The following is a 22,090-nucleotide window of genomic DNA, read 5'->3' as shown; positions in this document are numbered from 1 at the left end:
CACACAAGTGCAGTCCAGTTTCCACCACTGGATCGTCACAGAATTTCTATTACTTTTTCGTCTTAAGATTATGTTCTTCATCAGTTTTACGCCTTGTTATTTTGCCCTCTCGTACTTGTCTCGCCTGGTGGTCGGGTGGTCTGAGGAGACAGACTGGGTGACAGCCATTTATCACGGATGCCTGGATCAGTATCCCTCGGAAGCTACTGGAGATTAGTTAATCATGTAATTCCATTGCTGGGATATGCCGAAGCAGTATCTTTCACCCTAGCACTCTGAGATATCTTGAAGTTGAAGAAAATCGCCTTGTACTGTATATGAAAAAAAAAAAAACGGTCTTGTGGCACCCGGAATGAAATGGTGGAGGGGTTCAGTTGAATCTGTATTAAAATTTTCATTGCAGGTTATTTTTCTTACCCTGAACAGAATGCCAACGTCGTATAAAAAAAATGCAAGGAAATGCGTAAGGTGGCTAAGTATTATGGGCTGCTAGCTTACTCTGGGGTCCCTAAGCTGTTGGTTTCTTGACAAGTAGTTTCCTTTAAATTCCACCCTTCGTGTTGACCTCCATCTAAAAGTCTCTTTAGCCTTTTATATTCTCGCACCAAAATCGTCCCTTCTCCCATGTTTTCCTTACACTTCTTTACACTTATCCTCCGTGTCTGCTTTTAACACACGTTCTCCGTTCTTTTCTCCCCTTCTTTAATCCTTCAACCTGTCTCAGTGTCTTCCCCCTTCACTCATTTTCTCATTCCTTTCACTGATTATTTCATCGTTCCTCCCCATTCTTTGTTCATCAGTTCCAGGTAATTTTATTATTTTCCCTTCAACTTCATATGTGCCTTTCGTTTTTCCTCATTAGCCTAGCTTAGCTTCCTTCTTATTTCTCTCATTCTATTTTTTTTTTTTTATACATAAATTCACCCAGAACCTTTCTTTATATACATTCTTCCTTCCTTCTTCCGTTTCTTTCTGTGTCTGTCGCTCTACACCCTCATTAATCAACCACCCTCCCCATTACCCGTCATTTTTTACTTTCACAGTTCTTAAAATATGTATGCTTGCTACCGCCAGACTACTTCTTTTCCAGCTCGTGAGTTGTCTGTCTTTCTCTAAGTGTTAAAAAGTTTCCAGTAACTCTCAGAATACAGAAGAAATTTAAACTACATTATCCGTGCAATCATAAAACTTATATTTACATTCCAATAGGCTACACGGCACTAAAGGATTAAAATTCGATTCCAATTACTTTCTAACAACGACAAAAATTTAAACTCCTAGACTCTGATTACGGCCTTTTACACTGATTTACTGTAGACTGCCACCAAACGATTTTATTCGATGATATTTGATTGTAGCATCAGCGAGGCAGCACAGATGGGACAGATTAAGAATGTATCCAACCTCTCCAGTTTGAAAGTTCTCGTAGGGTAAGCACAATGGTCTGACTAAAGCAAGAATTTATTTAAATACCAGGCTGAAGGGTTAAGTACATGCGTCTCTCTACTGCCAGACGATTTTTTTTTTTTTTTTTTTTTTTTTTTTAAGTAGCACTTCGTCGCCTACGGGATGGACACAATACGAGTAGTAGATTACGTCTTTCCTTTCATTTCCCAATTCATTCTCTCTCATCTTCATTTCACCGCCCCTAATTTTCACATACATCTTTCAAGTTCGTTTTATATTCCCATTTATTTTTGCAATTTACTGCCGTCACATTTCTCCTGTATATAATCACTTCTGGCCTTTTACCCGAATTGGGTTTTGAACTAAGTTATTAGGTGAACCAAGTCTGGCTGTGATATGTAACGAAATTCTTTCTTCCCGCCGACACCCCTTTCTCTCTCTCTCTCTCTCTCTCTCTCTCTCTCTCTCTCTCTCTCTCTCTCTCATCAAAGAGCAAACTGATGTGTCTGAAACCAAACGAGCATTCAGAACCCCAAAATGAATTATTAGAATACTGGTGCTGGCAAGCACAATAGATGTTTCAATGGGTTGCATGGATAATACAACTTCATACCAACATCTCCATCTCGTACATACAATGAAATACAGAAATGGTTAGATACTTGTCAACATCTAAATATATTTTCGTGTATGGGAGGCTGGTGCACTTTTTAAATACCACATCATAGTCTGTTCGTTTACCTGTTTACCATTGTACTTTGGTCACGTTTTTTAAGCAGGGTAGTAGGAGTAATGATTTTTATGTTAAAAAAAATATTCCCTACGTCTTTTTTAGATCGTGTGATAAAGGCTTTCTCTGCAGTAAATAGCATTTTTCTCATGTCAGCAAGATATAAATTACAGGTGAGCATTAACTCACACGCTTGGTGTTAGTTCGACTTTTATCTTCGGAAAGGCACAAAGTCTTGATTATTCACACGATTACACTAAGGAGTCAATACAAACTGCATGGCTAATAATGCAAGTTTCAGTAACGCTGGATCTCTCTCTCTCTCTCTCTCTCTCTCTCTCTCTCTCTCTCTCTCTCTCTCTCTCTCTCTCTCTCTCTCTCTCTCTCTCTCTCTCTCTCTCTCTCTCTCTCTCTCTCTCTCTCTCTCTCTCTCTCTCTCTCCTCAACCATTCCGTAATGAGTTCCAAGCAGGGGTGTACCTAGAGATTTGGGGCCCGGGGGGCTAGGTTCTTTGCGGGTCCCCCCTCCTGAAGGGGGGCCCCTCAAAGAACCTAGCCCCCCTCATTCTCAAAACTTATCTAATATCTCAGCCGGGATTGTCGGGATTATTTTTTTTAAATATTAATTAAAAAGCTTATAAATCTTTAAGGCTTTTTGGGGCCCCCCCTCAATTGAGGGCCCGGGGGACAGTTTCAAACAGCCCCCCCTGCCCCCCCCTCAGGTACGTCACTGGTTCCAAGTAACGAAGACGCAAATGACTACAGGTATGATTAGACTGCTCCACAATAAATATCGTTCGGTTTTAAGTGATTAAAAAAAGAAAAAAAAAAAAACTATGAAAATCAGCCTTGCAATGATCTGTATACAACTCTGGTGGTATACTTGCAAATGGCCTCAGAGATGGTATGTGTGAAGTCATTGATTATTTTGACGTCTGGAATGCCAGATGAGGACAGTCACAGAAATGCTGGTGACTACTTAATCGATACGAGTATGCTGCAAAGAATGAAATCGAAGAACTACAGCTTAATTTCCTGGTAACCCTTATATGATCAGTACAGCTCTAGTACCGGTACTATTGTCCTGCTAAAGCCACACAATTTCTTTTAGTCGATAGTGAGACATAGTATCCTGAAAGAGAACATGGACGTACCATGAACCCTCTTATGGTCAGTACAACTCTGCTATTCTATTCCAGTTAACGTCATGCGATTTACTAGAGTTAAATGACCCTCAGCGTAAGCAAAGGAATAGCTGGTAATAACGAGAAAATTTATTTACTGTCAATACAGTGATAATAGGACTTAACAATCATTTTTAAAACAATATGAGATGAAGATAATGATGCACTATATTCCAACATCAATCCACGCGGATGGAGTTAAAGCTAGATGATTTATGCAATACAAGAAGCACACCAAAGTATTTTCTTGTGATGTAAAACTTATTTTAAAAAATCACAAATCTGTTTTTGCGACTGGAGACCGCTGTAAAAATAAGAATGAAGAAGGTAGGCAGGAATGGCAGGGAGATCACTTAAAATGATTGTCCAGAAATGAGCATTCTGATGGTGATGAAGAAATACTTGAAGAGAGTAGGAAATAGACTTGTAGTGCGTAATATGAATACATAAAAACAATGTACTTAATCATATTTAACAAGACACTTAATCCACTCCACATACCCTGCAATATCATTTACCATCAAATTCCCACTTTCTAAATAAACAACCCCTACAACTACACAAAAAAATATCAACTATACTATAATCACAGTAATATGATCCATGCTTTTGTATAGTTAATAAACCACTATCACTACACTGTCATCACAACACAACATTGCATAATCACCATCTACACACTGCCATCACAGTTTCCAAATCACAGTGCAACTCTGTCCTATGCTGTACCGTCATATCATTGTATCACCACACCATGACGACCACTGTCTTCATTCACAACAGCAAATCCAACCCCACGCCATCAATATTAACATTACAATACTACACTCACACACCAGTCCATTATCACTACTTACTTGCACAGCACCTTTACCCCACCAGTTGTACAGAACTAGTGACACGCCATCACGACAACACCATCAAACCATACCCATCACACCTGCATCAACCCATACCACCACTATAACACCACAACCACACCACAACTACCCCGTGAACACCCCGCCTACACCACCACTATAACAGCACCATCACACCCACACCACCACTATAACAGCACAATCATACCCACACCACCACTATAACAGCACCATCACACCCACACCACCACTATAACAGCACAATCATACCTACACTACCACTATAACAGCACCATCACACCCACACCATTACTATAACAGCACAATCATACCCAGACCACCACTATACAGTCACTTTTACAAACATGTACCATTATTATCACGTCCACACCACCACTATATCAACACCAACATACACCGCCACAATACCATCTCATCAGACCATCACTACACCATCACGATTACGCTCGCACCATCACTATACCATCACCATCACACAAACACCATCATAATACCATCTCACCTACACCAATGCCATCTCTATACAATCGCCATCACACCCTCACCGCCAGTATACTGCCACCATCACAACCACACCATCACTGTACCATAATCTTCACATCCACATCTACACCATTACTATAACATCACCATCACACCCACACCTATACTATATCAGGACCATCACACCCGCAACTATACTATACCAGGACCATCACACCCGCAACTATACTATACTAGGACCATCACACCCACACCATCACTATACCATCACTATCACACCCACACCACCATTATTCAGTTACCATCACCCCCACACCCACGCCATCACTACCATCACCACACTTACACCATCACTTTACCATCACCAACACACCCACATCATCACTATACCATCACACCCACAAACACACCACCACTATACAAACACTATCACACCCAAACCAACACAACACCAGAACACCCACACCACCACTGAACCATCATTGTTACATCCACACACACCATCACTATAGCATCACCATCATACCCACATCACTATACCATCACTCTCACACCCACACCATCACTATACCATCATGACACCCATATCATCACTATACCATCTCCATCACATCTACACCACCACTAAACCCTCACCATCACCCACACCATCATTATATCATCACCATCACACCCACACCATCACTAAACCATCACCATCACACCCACACCTACAACTTTACTATACGATCATCACATCCATACCATCATTATACCATCACCATCACACCCACACCATCATTATACCATCACCATCACACCCACACCATCATTATACCATCACCATAACACCCACACCTACACCTATACTATACCATCATCACACCCACACCATCACTATACCATCACCATCACACCCACACCTACACCTATACTATACCATCATCACACCCACACCATCACTATACCATCACCATCACACCAACACCTACACCTATACTATACCATCATCACACCCATACCATCACTATACCATCACCATCACACTTACACGACCATTTTTTTCACCATCACACCCACACCATCACATTATCATCACTATAACACCACAGCCACACCACCACTATACCAACACTCACCCACATCACAACTATACCTTCAGATGCACACCGACAACACCACAACTATACCATTACCATTACACTCACACCACCACTATACCATTACCATTACACCCACACCACCACTATACCATTACCATTACACCCACACCACCACTATACCATTACCATTACACCCACACCACCACTATACCATTACCATTACACCCACACCACCACTATACCATTACCATTACACCCACACCACCACTATACCATTACCATTACACCCACACCACCACTATACCATTACCATTACACCCACACCACCACTATACCATTACCATTACACCCACACCACCACTATACCATCACCATCACACCTACACCACCACTAAACCAACATCATCACCCAGACCATCACTATACCATGACCATCATACCTACACCATCACTATACTATCACCATCACACCCACACCACCACAATACCATTGCATGCACACCCACACCTGCACCATTTCTATACCACCATAATCACACCCACATCACCATTATACCTTCACATGCACATCCACACCCACACCACCACTATACCATCAGCATCACACCCACACCACCACTATACCATTACCATCACACCCACACCACCACTATACCATTACCATCACACCCACACCACCACTATACCATTACCATTACACCCACACCACCACTATACCATTACCATCATATCCACACCATCACGATACCATCACCATCACACCTACACCACCACTAAACCAACATCATCACCCAGACCATCACTATACCATGACCATCATACCTACACCATCACTATACTATCACCATCACACCCACACCACCACAATACTATTGCATGCACACCCACACCACCACTATACCATCACCATCACACCCACACCACCACTATACCATCACCATCACACCCACACCACCACTATACCATCACCATCACACCCACACCACCACTATACCATCACCATCACACCCACACCACCACTATACCATCACCATCACACCCACACCACAACTATACCATCACCATCACACCCACACCACCACTATACCATCACCATCACACCCACACCACAACTATACCATCACCATCACACCCACACCACCACTATATCATCACTATCACACCCACACCACCACTATTCCATCACCATCACACCCACACCACCACTATACCATAACCATCACACCCACACCACCACTATTCCATCACCATCACACCCACACCACCACTATACCATCACCATCACACCCACACCACCACTATACCATAACCATCACACCCACACCACCACTATACCATCACCATCACACCCACACCACCACTATACCATCACCATCACACCCACACCACAACTATACCATCACCATCACACCCACACCACCACTATACCATCACCATCACACCCACACCACCACTATACCATCACCATCACACACAAGCACGATCACTATACCATCACCTTCAAACCCACACCCACACCACCATAGCATCACCATCACACCTTCACCATCAATATACAATTACCATCATCACACACCTTCACTATACCATCACCATCACACCTATAGCATCACTATACCTCACCATCACACAGACACCATCACAATACCATCACAATCAAACCCACAACACCACTACACAATCACCATCACACTAACGCCATCACTGTACCATCACCATCGTACCCACACCTACACCATCACAATATCATCACCATCGCACCCACACCATCCCTATACCATTACCGTTGTACCCACACCATCATTATACCATTAACATCACACCCACACCATCCCTATACCACTACCATTGCACCCACACCATCCCTATACCATTACCGTTGTACCCACACCATCATTATACCATTAACATCACACCCACACCATCCCTATACCACTACCATCGCACCCACACCATCACTATATAATCTCACCCACTTCACATTCACACCATCATTATACCATCATAACCACACCCACATCACCATGCTATCATTATCATCACATTCACACCATCACACCCACACCACCATACCATCACCATCGCATCCACACCACTATACCACCACCATCACACCCACACCACCATACCATCACCATCACACCCACTCCATGTACCATCGCCAACATACCCACACCCTCACTTTGCCATCACACCCACACCACCAATATACCACTACAATCACACCTACACCATCACTTTACCATCACCATCACACCCACACCATCACCATTAAATCACCATCACACCCACACCACTATTCCCGCCCTACCACTCACATACAACCAATATACCATCATCATTACACACACACACACACACACACACACACACACACACACACACACACGGCATCACTGTACCATCACCATCACTCGTACACCCACACCACCATTCCATCACTATCACCCACGCCATTATTCCATCACAAACCCCCACACCACCACTATACCATCACCATCATCCACACCGCCATTATACTATCACCACCACACCTACTCCACCACTATACCATCACCATCATACCACAACACTATACCAGTACATCCACACCACCACTATACCATCACTATCACACCCACACCTCTACACCATCACACCCCCACAGATACCATCACTACACCATCACACCCACACCCATACCACCACTACACCATCACACCCACACCTACACCACCGCTATACATTACTCTCACACCCACACCACTATACCATCACACCTATGGCCACCCCACCACAATATAATCATCACACCTACACCACCACTATACCATCACTTGCCCATCCACACCACCACCATTATACCATTACATCCACACCCACACTACCACTATACCATCATCATTACACCCACGGTACATCACCATCACACCCACACCATCACCAACATTACTATCACCATCACACCCCCACCACCACTATGCCACTACAATTACACCAGCTATACCGTCACCATGATATCCACACCACTACTATACCATCATCATCACACCTACACCATCACTATACCATCACCATCAACCCCATAACACCACTTTACTATCACCAGTGTATCACCACATTCACACGCACTTCCTTACACCATCACCATCACACCCACATCACAGCTTTACTATCACCACAGCGATGTCATCACACACACACGCACACCATCACCCTCACAGGCTCACACCCACACCACCACAGCAAGGACACTTCTCACCCTCCCCCCCCTTCCCACCACCTCTTGCTGGTGTGGTGAAGCTTTTCTCGTATGCCTAGGGCCAACCCTCTTGTAAGGTGCTGGTACTCCCAGAGGCATCCTATGCCTCTCCCTTCCCCCTGTTCCTTTACCTCTCTCTCTCTCTCTCTCTCTCTCTCTCTCTCTCTCTCTCTCTCTCTCTCCAAATGTATTTGTTGACATATTTTGCTCCTCACTGAGTTTATATTGCTTTGCTTCCTGTCCTTTCCTCTCGTATTTCAACAAACCCTGACAGCTTAATGTACGCTGACATTTAACAGAAATTCTCTCTCTCTCTCTCTCTCTCTCTCTCTCTCTCTCTCTCTCTCTCTCTCTCTCTCTCTCTCTCTCGCTCGTGTGTGTTAGGAAAATTGTAATGAAAAAGAGACCGTTCAGTCTTCTGATATAGTCACAATCAGCAGTTCCTCCGACGATTCTGAGATCTTTTTAAAACGATTTTATTCATTTTAATATTATTCAGTGGAAGTGACATTTACCTTTTTGGGCAAAGGAACCAAGGTTTTCTTGCATTAGACAAAGGATATGAGAAGGGAATGTATGCTTCCATGCCCGAAAGAATAACCTCCGTAATGCGCAAGGCACACCCAGATGGCTCCCCGTCATGGAAGCAATAATCATTCCAGGGAAAATCAAAGAAGTACTGCCCGAGAGCCTCTCCATCAGCAGCTCCTGAATACCACAATCGATGTTTGTTCAGAGGGTCCACAGGCTATACTGGAATGATAGGACAGGTTAAGGTGATAAAGTTTTGATTGGAGGAGCCCAACGGAGAGGAAAGATTAACAGTGTAAGCAGAAGGATTACCTGTAAGGAAGAGGTCAGATATGTTGGAACTCTCTTCAAGGCGGTCAGGGATACGGGTAGGGTGCTGTACAAGCTGCTCTGGGTCATTAAGGACAGTAAAGATGTAGGCTTGTTAAACGAGTGGATCAGTCAAACGAGAAGAGAGCCAAAGGTGGTGGTGAACATTGAAATCTCCTAAAATAGAGATTTCAGAGATAGGAAAAATGGATAGGATGTGTTCCAGGTTAGGAGTTAGATAGTCGAAGAATTTTTCATAGTCGGCAGAGTTACGGGGTAAGTAAACAGCACAGATATATTTAGTCAGAGAATAACAGGAAGCCGAAGTCAGAGAGTAGAGCAGTCAGAAGATTCAAGTTCAGGAACACGAGAGCAAGATATGTCATTGCATGCATATACACAACAACCACCTTTGGCTTTGAAATGAGCATAGAGAAAGTAGGAGGATACAGAGAAGGGTTTGCTATCAGTCGCCTCAGACAGCTGAGTCTCAGTTAGGAAAAGGTTAGGTTTAGTTGAGAAGAGGTGGTGCTCAACAGAGAGAAAGTTAGAGGAAAGGCCACGAATGTTGCTGAAATGGAGGAGGAGTGAGTCAGACAGTGGTTCCAGGCATCTCGCTGGGTAGTCAACGGGAGAGGGGCGGATGGTGGGGGCATTTATGGTCCCTCCCACCATGGGGACTCCGAGGCTTGGTTATTAGATGCCAATGTTTTTGTTAAATTTTGAATTGGAAGTGAAATGTGTAATGTGCATGTAGTTTGGTGCTGACAGTAAGAGAAACTTGTATTGGAGAGCATGCTGGCCTACTCTTTGTGTTACTAAAACACTGAAAAGTCAAGCCAAGGATAAAGTTATTCGATTTTGAAAACAATTAATTTTCAAAGGGCAAGGGTCAATGTTTAACCAGATAACTCAGGCTGTTTTGAACTTGTTTCGACCAACCTTGGTGATGAGATTAAAAGTCAGGCAAAGAACAAGCGATTCGAGTTGTGATTCACGCAAGTATGCAGTAATTCGATTTTGAAAACAGTCAGTCGAACGTCAAGGTCACACGGCAAAGTCAAGGGTTCATTTCTTAGGTCAGTTATGTGTGGAAGTATTGCACTAAGTACTCCTTTTGTGTCTATATTTTATTATATAATTTAAGTTTCATTTCTTTTTAAATCTAAATACATTGCACATTTTACAAGCTCGTAGCAGTATGGAAACGGGGTCAATACATTCTCATAAAATGATTTTTTAAAGAAAGGATAATAATGGATTTCAAGTTAAGATGATAATAAAAGAATATTAGATAGTCAGTAGACTTGTGGGAGACGTAAACAACTCAGATACATTAGGTTACAGACTCACAAGAAAGCCTAACGACTGAGTGCAAAGAACTCAGAAAATTCAAGCTTGGAATCATGAGAACAAGTGAGGTCGTTGAGCACGTACACACAACGGCAAACGTTGGCTCAGATCTGATTACAGGGAAGGTGCGAGGATACAGGCTAGGGGTTACTGGCAATTGCCCCAGACAGCTGAGTTTCAATGAAGAGAAGAAAGCGAGGCTCAGAGGAGGCAAGTTGGCTTTCCAAGTAGGGGAAAGATAAAGGAAGGGCTAATTATTGCTTTTAAGTTTAACAGAGAGTGAATCAGAGGACGGAAATTTTTGCAAGTTACTGGTCTTACGTTCATTAATGGTCCCAGGTTCTTATAACACACCCTCAGGTAAATTAAATTATAGACAAAGTGAGGACCGTGTTCGAGCGAGCTAGCGTGCTCATGTTGAGTTTTTGCTTTCCAACAATGTGTGTTGGTTCGCTGTGGCTTTAATAATTCCACCCAAGTGAGTGGATGGAGGCACTGAGATGAACAGCGGAGTGACAGGTTGATGCAGTCCGTAAAGCATAATGGGAAGTGAAGATCAGTGTGTGTTAACTGTTAAGCATCTCATGGTCGCATCTTCTTTTGTATCTTATAGATGAATCAGATTTTTAAAATACCTAATAACGAATGACGTACTTTTTATTCTATTCGTGCTGTTTCCCGATACTTTTATTCAGTTTAGATGAAATTCTTCGAACTGGAGGAGTCAGATCCAGCCATCCTTAGCTCCCTCGCCAACTGAGATCCTTCTTAAAGTGAATAAAATTTCTTGGAGATGGCGACAATAAAACAAAATACACTTAATTGGAATGAAGGGGTTAAGGTGCTGAAATAAATCATCGGACGCTGAGCGCTACTACTGTCACTAATAACTCTGCCATGTAGGAAAGAGTGTATTAAATCCAGCAAACTTCTGAGTGTTATTTGCAAATGAAATTGAGTTTTAAAAGCCTGAAAACGTTGAAACAGTTTGCCATTATGGAGAGAATGAGTGACAGATGGCCAAGGAAGAGGTAATGAAGGACTAGCAAAGAGCAGATGAGGTGTAGGAACAGAAAATACTCTTATATATATGAAAGGCATTAATCGAGGTAGGCTACGTTAAGTGGGTTTGGGTTGGTGGAGAGACTTAATGACTGAGGGACTAACAAAGAGGAATGTAAGCACTGCTCGGATGTTGAGGAAATGAAAGGAAGGGCGAAACGAAAGAAAGGATCGAGAGGTGAAGAAGACATATTTATGCATGCCTATGGACAGAAAAATATAATTTTCTCTTAGTACTAATCATCTCTTAGAACACGACCCGCAACAAATGAATTTACATCCAGGTCCCAGATTGTACCGCTGTGTGAAGGGGGAAACAAACTGTGCCCAATAGTCTGGCCGGCCCCAGAATGGAACTGGTCTTCCAGCTGAAAGTGGAGCCTACCAATACTCCATTATCTCCCTGAAGGGATGGTGTGCAAGAGGCATTATATCACAGAGACCTGAGAAATCAAGACACTGAAAGAGATGAATGGAACAGCGCAAACTGAAAAAAGTGTTACAAATAAAGCAGATGGCAGTTTCTTTCTGTGCATTTAGAGAAAACACGGAAACTGCATACCCAATCCTACGATATGTATGCCGATTCGTTTAAACTTATATGTTCATTTTCCCCTACTTCTGATTGTGTTTATTTTTGTAAGGGGGGCTGATCCCACGAGAATCAGTGGGAGTGCCAAGCTCCCCAAGTCTTCCACTACAGATAAGAGTCCGTTGTGCAGTATGTACTGTCAAAATCATATCTGCAATCCTTTCACAAAATTTTAGTTTTTTTTCCTAAGGAGGGTTGACCTTCCTAGAGTTCATGGTTGGAAAACTTTATCCCAGTACCTCAAAGAACTCACCTGGGAAATGTAATTCAAATCTTTCCCCAATTTCTGATCGTTTTTATATACTTTATATCGCATTACGGATGCGACTCCATTGTACAACATGCACTAAGATATCAAAGCCATATCTGCCTCTTTTCAATATTTCTGAGAACATTTTATTTGGTGAGTGGGCTGACCCTTCTAAAAATAATGGTTGGAAAATTGTATATAGTGGAACATCTTCCCAGTAAACAAATGAAATTTCAAATATTTCTCCTTTTTTTTTTGGGGGGGGGAGGGGGGACTGTCTCCTCAAGAATCATGGTGGGGTAGGGAATCATGCACCCCAAATATCAGTGTGCTGTTTCGTCTTGTGCATTAAGAGAAAACATGGGAACTGCACACCTAATCCTGTGATAGGTATGCTGATTTAGCTGAAGTCTACGTGCTCTCTTTCCAATAATTTTGATCGTTTTTATTTTGGGGAAGGGACTGACTCCTCTCAGAATCATTTAGGGTTCACGGTCTCTAAATATCGCATTACGGATGAAAGTCCATTGTATAACATGTACTAAGATTATCAAAGCCATATGTGCCCACCTTCCACTTTTCTGAAGGTTTCAAATTATGTAAGAGGGGGGAACTAACCTCCTCAGAGTTGTAAAATTGTGTATAATGGAACCTTCGTAGTAACCAAACGAACTCGTCTGGGATGTATCATTTAAATATTTCCCCCATTTCTAATCGTGTTTATTTTTGGAAGGGGGCTAACTCCCAAGAATTATTGGGGGGTTTGGGTCACGCTTCCCAAAAATCACATTACTGATGAGAATTTATTGTACGACAAATACTAAGATATCAGAGCCATATCTGCCCCCCCCCCTTCCCCTATTTTTTCAGTTTTGGTGCGCAACGAACCTCCCTAAAAATACTGGTGAAAAAATTTGTCGGGGAGGAAATTAACAAGTAACCAGCCGAACTTACCCGTGAAGTTTGGTTCTGGTCCATTTGCTAACTTTCCCTTATTTCTGGTCATTTTTATTCTTGGTAGAAGGGCTGGCCCCTCAATATCAGAGCCATTTCTGCCTTCCTTTCATTATTGCTGAGAATATTCTGGTCAACTCTCAGCTCTTTCGATAACAACTTCAACATGTCATTCCTCCACTAAAATCTTCAGATGGTAACACTGTTAATAACCCATGCAGTAATGTGAACATCCTTGCTAGTATATTTACCAGAAATTCTACCTTAAAGGAAGTCAGCCAGAACGTCCCTACACTAGAACTTGACACTCCCGAAATTGCTTCAGTGAAGATACTGAATAGATACGTAATATCCTAAAAAGTTTATCAACCAACAAAGCTCCTCCAATTGTTTAGAAAAATAGGGTTCCCCAGAACTTGCTCCTGTTCTAGCTGAATCATTCAAACTATGCATATGTGCTTCGTCATGCCCTGATTCTTGGAAAAAGCCAATATCCACCCAATTCCGAAGAAAGGAAGTTCCTCTGACCCCTCTAATTACAGACCAATAGTTATCACATCTTTTGGTAAAGTATTTGAGATTGTAATTAATAAGCAAATAGTTAAACATCTCTAATCCAACAACTTAATTAGTGATAGCATGGTTTCCGCACAAAAGATCCAATGCTGATATACTCAATCAGTCAATTGTCTGACATGGAGAAACTCATGCAGTAGCCCTTGATATCACGGAGTGCGGTAACACTCCGTAAGTAGGAATGGTGCAGGTTCAAACTGGCGTCCTGTACTGTAGGGTATAGAGCAGGGGTTCCCAACCTTTTTACCACTGCGCCACCCTTTTGTCAGGACTGTATTCATGATGTTCCCCCACACCTCTGACGTCTAAACAACGATGTTTTTATCTGTTCCATATGGATGCTTCAGATGCTAGATGGCAACACTACGTGTTTGCTCGTAATGATAGTTGTGAAGTTTTCCTACCAAAGTTTCTTATTCATATATATCTTTGGGAATACCCTGTATGCATTTGAATGGATTAGCCCCCTAGCAATCTCAAACGCTCCCCCAGGGGAGCAACCCCCAAGGTTGGGAAACGTTGGTATAGAGGTATTTGTCTGAAAACGGTCGCAAAGGTTAGTTCTAAGCTCATGAACTAAAAGATCTTCACTATTCAAGCGCAAAACTAATCGCAAAGTCTTGCTAACCTTCATAGGAGTCGCAAAATCGAACTGCAAAAATATCAATTTTGTTCTTTCTTTCTTTCTTCTTCATCAGCCATAACTCCAAAACCAAAAGGTGTAGGTGAGCATACTATACACCAAAATTCTGCTTGTCAAGTATAGATGTTTCTATTCATGTTTAGAAAAGCATTCAGGCCACGGTTCACGAGTTACGGCCTGAAAAACTCATCGCAATTACACGTAAGTACGCAATTTTGCGCAACATTGATTGCTCATTGGTTGGTAGCTACAGCTCGACTACAGTCGAAGAACATACCAAAACACTTTATTTTATGGGAAGGCACCCTTGCTTTAGTCTTTCAGTATGCTATGCATGTAACAATCCATATCTTACACTTGCTTTATGCATACCGTAATTATACTTCCGCAAAAAGATCATAAACTAGAAAACAATACTTTCTTCTAAAATGATTAAGAAGTAGGAATAGCAAAAGTACACGGATAAGAGATGAAAAAAGCACAGAAACAAGAGAGTATTCAGGATGAGAAAAGATTTGGAGATATATTCTCATTGTTACATTCCACCAGCTACAAGTCTGTGGCTAAAGTGTGGAATGTAGTAATGGGCACTGGTCTCCAAATCTCCTCTCATCCTGAGTGTTCTTCTGTTTCTACGCTTTTTTTATCTCTTATACTTGCACTTTTGCCATTCCTACTTTTTAAAACAATCATTTTAGAAGAAAATTTTTGTTTTCTAGTTAATTCCTTAAGCTTTTGACAGACTGCAGCACAATTCCCTGCTATCCAAACTCCCTTGCTATGGCCTATTTATTTTTTGTTCCTCTGATTTCCTCATATTTCTGAGACAGAAGGAAAACAAAGAGTAAAATAGATGATGTACAGTATATTCCGATTTCCACTCGATTAATGCCGGTGTGCCACAAGGATCAGTTCTGGCTCCAATCCTATTCCTAATTCATATTAATGACCTCTTATCTGCCACCCAAGATCCTGTCCATTCATGTGCAGATTGCTCAACGCTTCACAATTCATCCACACTTCAACACCCATTCACAAAGTTTAATATCTCTGACTAACAGCTCAGTACAGCAATCTCCATAAAGCAAGATTTATCAAAGATCACTGAATGGGGACAAAATAACATTGTCTTATTGAATGCCAGGAAAACCAAATATATACAGCTTACTAATAGACAGATATTGCCTAATTTCTATATACCTTCAATGCTACTAATATTCCTGTCTCCAAAAGTATTGAAATTCTCAGTGTTTCACTCTACAGTGCCCACAACTGGACCTCTCACTTCAGATCACTTGCTAAAATCGCTCCATAGAAACTTGGATTATTGTACAGAGTCCGTAACTTCTTCACTGACGAGCAGTTAGTTATTATTTACAAGAGCCATGTGTGCTTTCAGCTGGAATATTGCTCACCCTTGTGGAATGGATGTGGAGAGGCTGCATTAAAACAACTGGACAACGTTCAGAACAAAGCTATTAGAATTAATACTAATCCTATTACAAATGAACTACTTCTCCTACAGTAAGAAAGAATGTTGCCTCCTTGCATTATTTTACAGATATTTCTATGGCAAATGCTCAAATGAAATTGCATCCAATGTACCACCTCTCCGCGCCTTTCCCCGCTGTACACAGGCATCTCGTAGCGCTCGTGACTGGACTGTCACACTCTCATACTGCAGAACTTCTGCCTATCAGAATTCTTTTATTCCACGAACTGCATCTCTTTGGAGCTCGATTCCCAAGAGTGGTTTCCCCCCAGGCTTCAACCTACGGCTGTTTAAGTCTAACTGTTACAGATTTTTTATGAATGGAGGACACCTGTAATCTGGTGTATGGATTATTTCTTTTCTTCACATGTTTCCCTTCCTCTGCTCTGTTATTAAAAAAAAAAAAAAAAAAAGTCATTGGACGATTCACGCTCCCCAAATATGGCATTATGAATAAAATCCCATTGTACAGCATATATTACGATATCAAAGCCATATCTGCCTTCCTTTCATTATTTCTGAGAATTTCTAAATTGGCAACGAGGACTGACTCCCCTTAAAAATCATGATTGTAGAATTATATGGAGGAAAACCTTTCAAGGAAAACGATGACTTCACTGGGGAGGTTTCGTTGAAATCTATCAGCTCACTTTCCCATATTTCTAAGACACTTTAGTTTTGGGGAGGTAGGCCGACCTCCCAAGAATAACTGGGGGGGTCAGGCTCCCCAAATATTGCATTACAAATTAGAGTCCAATGTATGAGTACAACATATTCTGGATTGTCAAAGCCATATCTACCTTCCTTGTTATTATGAAAGGAAGGAAGATCTGGCTTTGCTGAGAATTTATATATCACTAGGGGGGCTGACCCCCCTAAAATTCATGGTTGGAAAATTTCCAGGAACCCGACAAACTCACCACGCAAAGTTACATTCAGATTCATCATATAGCCTAGGATAAGTTATAGCAAACACACACACACACACACACACACACACACACACACACACACACACACACACACACACACACACACATTCATATAGCCTGAGAATAGCGCTACGTTATAGGGCGGGTTGCCGAAAATTATTCCATCCATCTCCACAGGAATAATTAAAAATAAAAGGTTCGTCAATAATCCATGTTAAGTAATCACTGAAGAATATTACCATGGTAAAATGTTTGCCTCAGGCTGCATATCCATATCTTCAATTACAGTTCCCTGAACAATATCGGTTTGCGGTAGAAAGATGACAATCAGTCAGTTCATCAATTAATCAACCAGTCAGTCAATCAATCGGTCAAACTATATACGTATATATAGATAAATAGATAGATTGATAGATTTACATATATATATACCGGTATACAGTATATTTATACACACACACACACACACACACACACACACACACATATACATATATAGATAGATAGATAGATAGATATACAGATATATATATTTTATTTCTGTTTACATATATATATACTGTATATATACATAGAGAGAGAGAGAGAGAGAGTATATAATTCCTCAGTGCCATAATTTATATTATTTCTCAGTGCTTCACCATGAGAACAAATACTCTCACCTTCCTGCCACATAGTCTCTTGTGAGATGTAATATTTGTGCCTCCTTATTGAGGATTTTCGGTGGAGTCCTATGTATCTACTGGGGTTCCCATGGTCTGCGCCACCCGGGGGCGCGCCAGATAGCTGTGGGATCCTGCCCCTGGTATATATATATATATAATCATGCAGGTGTAAAAATCATACTTCACTTACTCCTGTTTGCCTCCACTTCAAGTACATTTCTTTAAATGATACAAATGTTCCGCCATCTTGGAGGATATGTCTCTTAAAACTCATGTGGGGAAGGTTGATGGGTGTTGAGGTTAAAATATTGGGCTTAAACACTGACAAATCTATCATTTTCTTTAACCCATTTCCGCCTAGTGTCCTCTAAATTGGTCGGAACTGGGCATTTGCAAAAGTCAATAGAGAAGGAAACCCTGGGGTACGGACCTTCGAGCTTCGTGACTATGAGCCGACAGGTGAAGGGCGGCACGCCTAGTAACCATCCTGCAAAATCTCTCCTAGAGGAAGTCTTGGGGCTAGTGGATTGATATCTGATTATAGCTAAAAGACGTCTTTGTAGTTTAGGAAGTGATTATTTCTAGCTCATCTCCCCGCCTCTCACATTTTCCCTTATTTGCTCCTTCTCTCTCTCTCTCTCTCTCTCTCTCTCTCTCTCTCTCTCTCTCTCTCTCTCTCTCTCTCTCTCTCTCTCTCTCTCTCTCTCTCTCTCTCTTATAATTTCATTCCTCCCTCATCGTGTGTTTTATCCCTTACTTCAAATTTCTCAAACTTTCATTCTTTACTGTCGCTTCCACACCCTCACCCGACTCGCTTACTATTCCTCTTTGCGTTCCATTCCTCTTTTCTCTCTGGTAATTTTAACTTGACCTCTCATATATTCCCAGGTTTTTATCCTCCACCTGACAAAGTCAGAGGAAGTTGTTGTTATCACTAGGATCAATAGGAGTCAATCCGTCGAGCTGGGTGGCCGGAAGCAGAGATTTCGTTTCCTGGCCAGGAGTCAGAAAGTATTCAATATAGAGTCGTGAAATTTCACGTAGTTGTGTATATTACAGTGAACTGGCAACTTTTGATAGGCAGAATGCTGTGTCTTAAGTCGTTTTCTTTTTTAAATGAGAAAGGAAAAAATCCGGTGATTTTAATGCAACCTGCGCAAGAAATCTGAAGGACCCAGGTTACGTGGCCTCAAGGCGTTCCCCTTACGCCCACCTTTAGAGGAAAAGATTGGGTGGGGGGGGGTGAGAGCCGTTATTCTCTTGGTTAGTTGCACAAGGAGGTGGGGGGGGGATATGTAGGTATGTGCTTGGTCAGATGAAGGGTTGCAACGGCGTAGTGTTGCCTATGTTTTGCTCACTGTCATCTGTCTCTCATATATTACATCAGTTCTCACTTCGCTGTGTCTCAGATTTTCTCTGTTTTTCACTCATTTTTCACGGCTCTTTTTTTTTTTTCTAATTTCTTTCTTGCTTTTCGCAGTCTTTCGTATTTTCGTTTGTTCATCACTTTTTTTTTTTGAGGGGGGGCTAACATTCCCTTCACTTCCTCCCAGCACCGCTTCCTCTCTCTCTCTCTCTCTCTCTCTCTCTCTCTCTCTCTCTCTCTCTCTCTCTCTCCCCATGTTTGGCTTCCCCCGGCAGAGCGTAGCACCAGAAAATCTCCACCGTCTTCGCAGAAAAATTTCACAGATTTTTCGGCAGGCACGGATGGCGTTTGTTCTACTTATTGAACCATTCTTAATTGGGGCCTTTTCTGGAGACAAAGACGCGAAGACCAAACACCAGAGATTCAAGACCTCACGACATTCCCTGCGGCAGATTAAGTTAAAGGAAAATGTAAGTGGGAAAAATCGATGGACTGGAGGAAAATTAGGTGACACGAAATCGGAAATGGTAAGGACGATAATTATGATAGTGGAATATCACACACACAAACACACACATTCGCACACATATCTTTTTTATTGTGTGTGTGTCCGACTCTGGGCATAGGCTTCACAGCCTGCTCCCAAGGCCCAGCAGTCCTCCTACATACCATACACCTCAACATGTCACCACTTCGGCGCTAACACCCACCGTCCATATTGAATACATGCTAGGGCTGTCTCACACAGGACTGGTGTATTGGTATTGGCGGGGGTATATTTACGACATATCGGCGGGTCTTCTGGTAGATCAGTAAAGTCTGTCTTCAGTAAATTCAAATCCTTAAACTGTTCCCTGCCCCAGCGGGGATTTGAACCTGGGTCCGGTAGGACTGCAGGCCACTTCTCTACCGACTGAGCTACCGCCTCCCTCATCTGTCTGTCTAGTTGTGTGTGTGTGTGTGTGTGTGTGTGTGTGTGTGTGTGTGTGTGTGTGTATCTAACGTACTGATTAACCTAAGGTAACCTTGTGTCTTATCTTTACAAATGAAGACCCAGGAGCAAGAGATAAAACGCTTACACCACTTATAATAAATTATTTCACGTCATTATTAATCAGTTATGAAGGCTTTACTTATCAAGGTAGCCGCAGAGAGCTGGCTGTCTGCGTCTATTTATTTATATTACACCTCATGATGGCTGATGCTTCACTAATTTGTTTTTGACCACGTCTTTGCTGGTGCTCTCAAAAACTGTTATTGGAGGCTGGTTGTGACTGGTTCTGAGACAGCTGTTCTGTCTTATATGGTAACAGGCGATTATTTACTTTTATTTTCTTACTGCTTATGACGGCACTGAATATTACATTTTCTGGAAGCCTGTTGTATAAGTCAACAACGTCACTGGAGGAAAAAAAAAAAATAGATGTGTAGGTCATCCCCGTGGCTTTCTGGTACTAAGCCATTTGCATGCATCAGAAAGTCAAAATCACAGGTTGTGCCTAAATTTTGAAGACCTTGACGATTACCTATTGAGAAGGGTGTCTTCTTATCATTGTATTTTTGCTGGCTCCTGACGAATTTATTTAGATATGTAAGATATATCCCTTATAAAACCCTTTAACTAAAGGAGGCCTTTCGTTTGCTGAATTGAAACTTATGGTAAATGCAATAACAACCTTGGATGAACGATAGCCGGATACAATTGGTCAACATTCAGTTATTTTTCCAGCCAATAGTGTGTTAAAGAGAATAGGTTCAGATCTCATAGAATTTCTTCCTAGAAACTTTTGAGTGGGGGGGATGATTATATTACTCTGCGTTTTCCTACTTCTAAGTAATGTATGTCACTGATTTGATGATGGGTCTAAAACAGCAGCGCATAATCAAAATGTGACTGTTCGAAGATCGTACATGACTGATTCGTGATGTCTTTATTTTTAATGTGAAATTTCGGTTGATAAATCCTAATTTCATATAAGCCTTTTCTTGGCATATTCATTTCATTCTCAGAAAACTGGCGACTTTAGACACAGTTACCCCTACACCCTTTACACATTTGTAACTCATATATTCTGTCTTATTTACTCGTATTCAAATCTTCATTACCTTTCAACCTGTGCAGTGTGACATTCGTTGATATTAAATTAAGTTTGTGTTGAAAGTTCAAGAATATTGTCAAAATATGTTGTAGATTCCGTCTCCCACTGTCAGTCATAATAACAGTATCAACTTTATCGTAATCTGCAAATTTTGATATGAATGTTCTTAATCCTGTCAGCATCATCTATTTAGAACGTGAAGAAACCAAAGTGTATATATGTGTAGAGAGAGAGAGAGAGAGAGAGAGAGAGACAGAGA

This window comes from Coenobita brevimanus, chromosome 67, assembly GCF_032717465.1.
Source record: "Coenobita brevimanus isolate Jiangsu-jjx chromosome 67, ASM3271746v2, whole genome shotgun sequence".
NCBI classification, from domain to species: domain Eukaryota; kingdom Metazoa; phylum Arthropoda; class Malacostraca; order Decapoda; family Coenobitidae; genus Coenobita; species Coenobita brevimanus.
The sequence above is the reverse complement of the archived record's forward strand: the minus strand, read 5'-3'. Positions refer to the sequence as shown.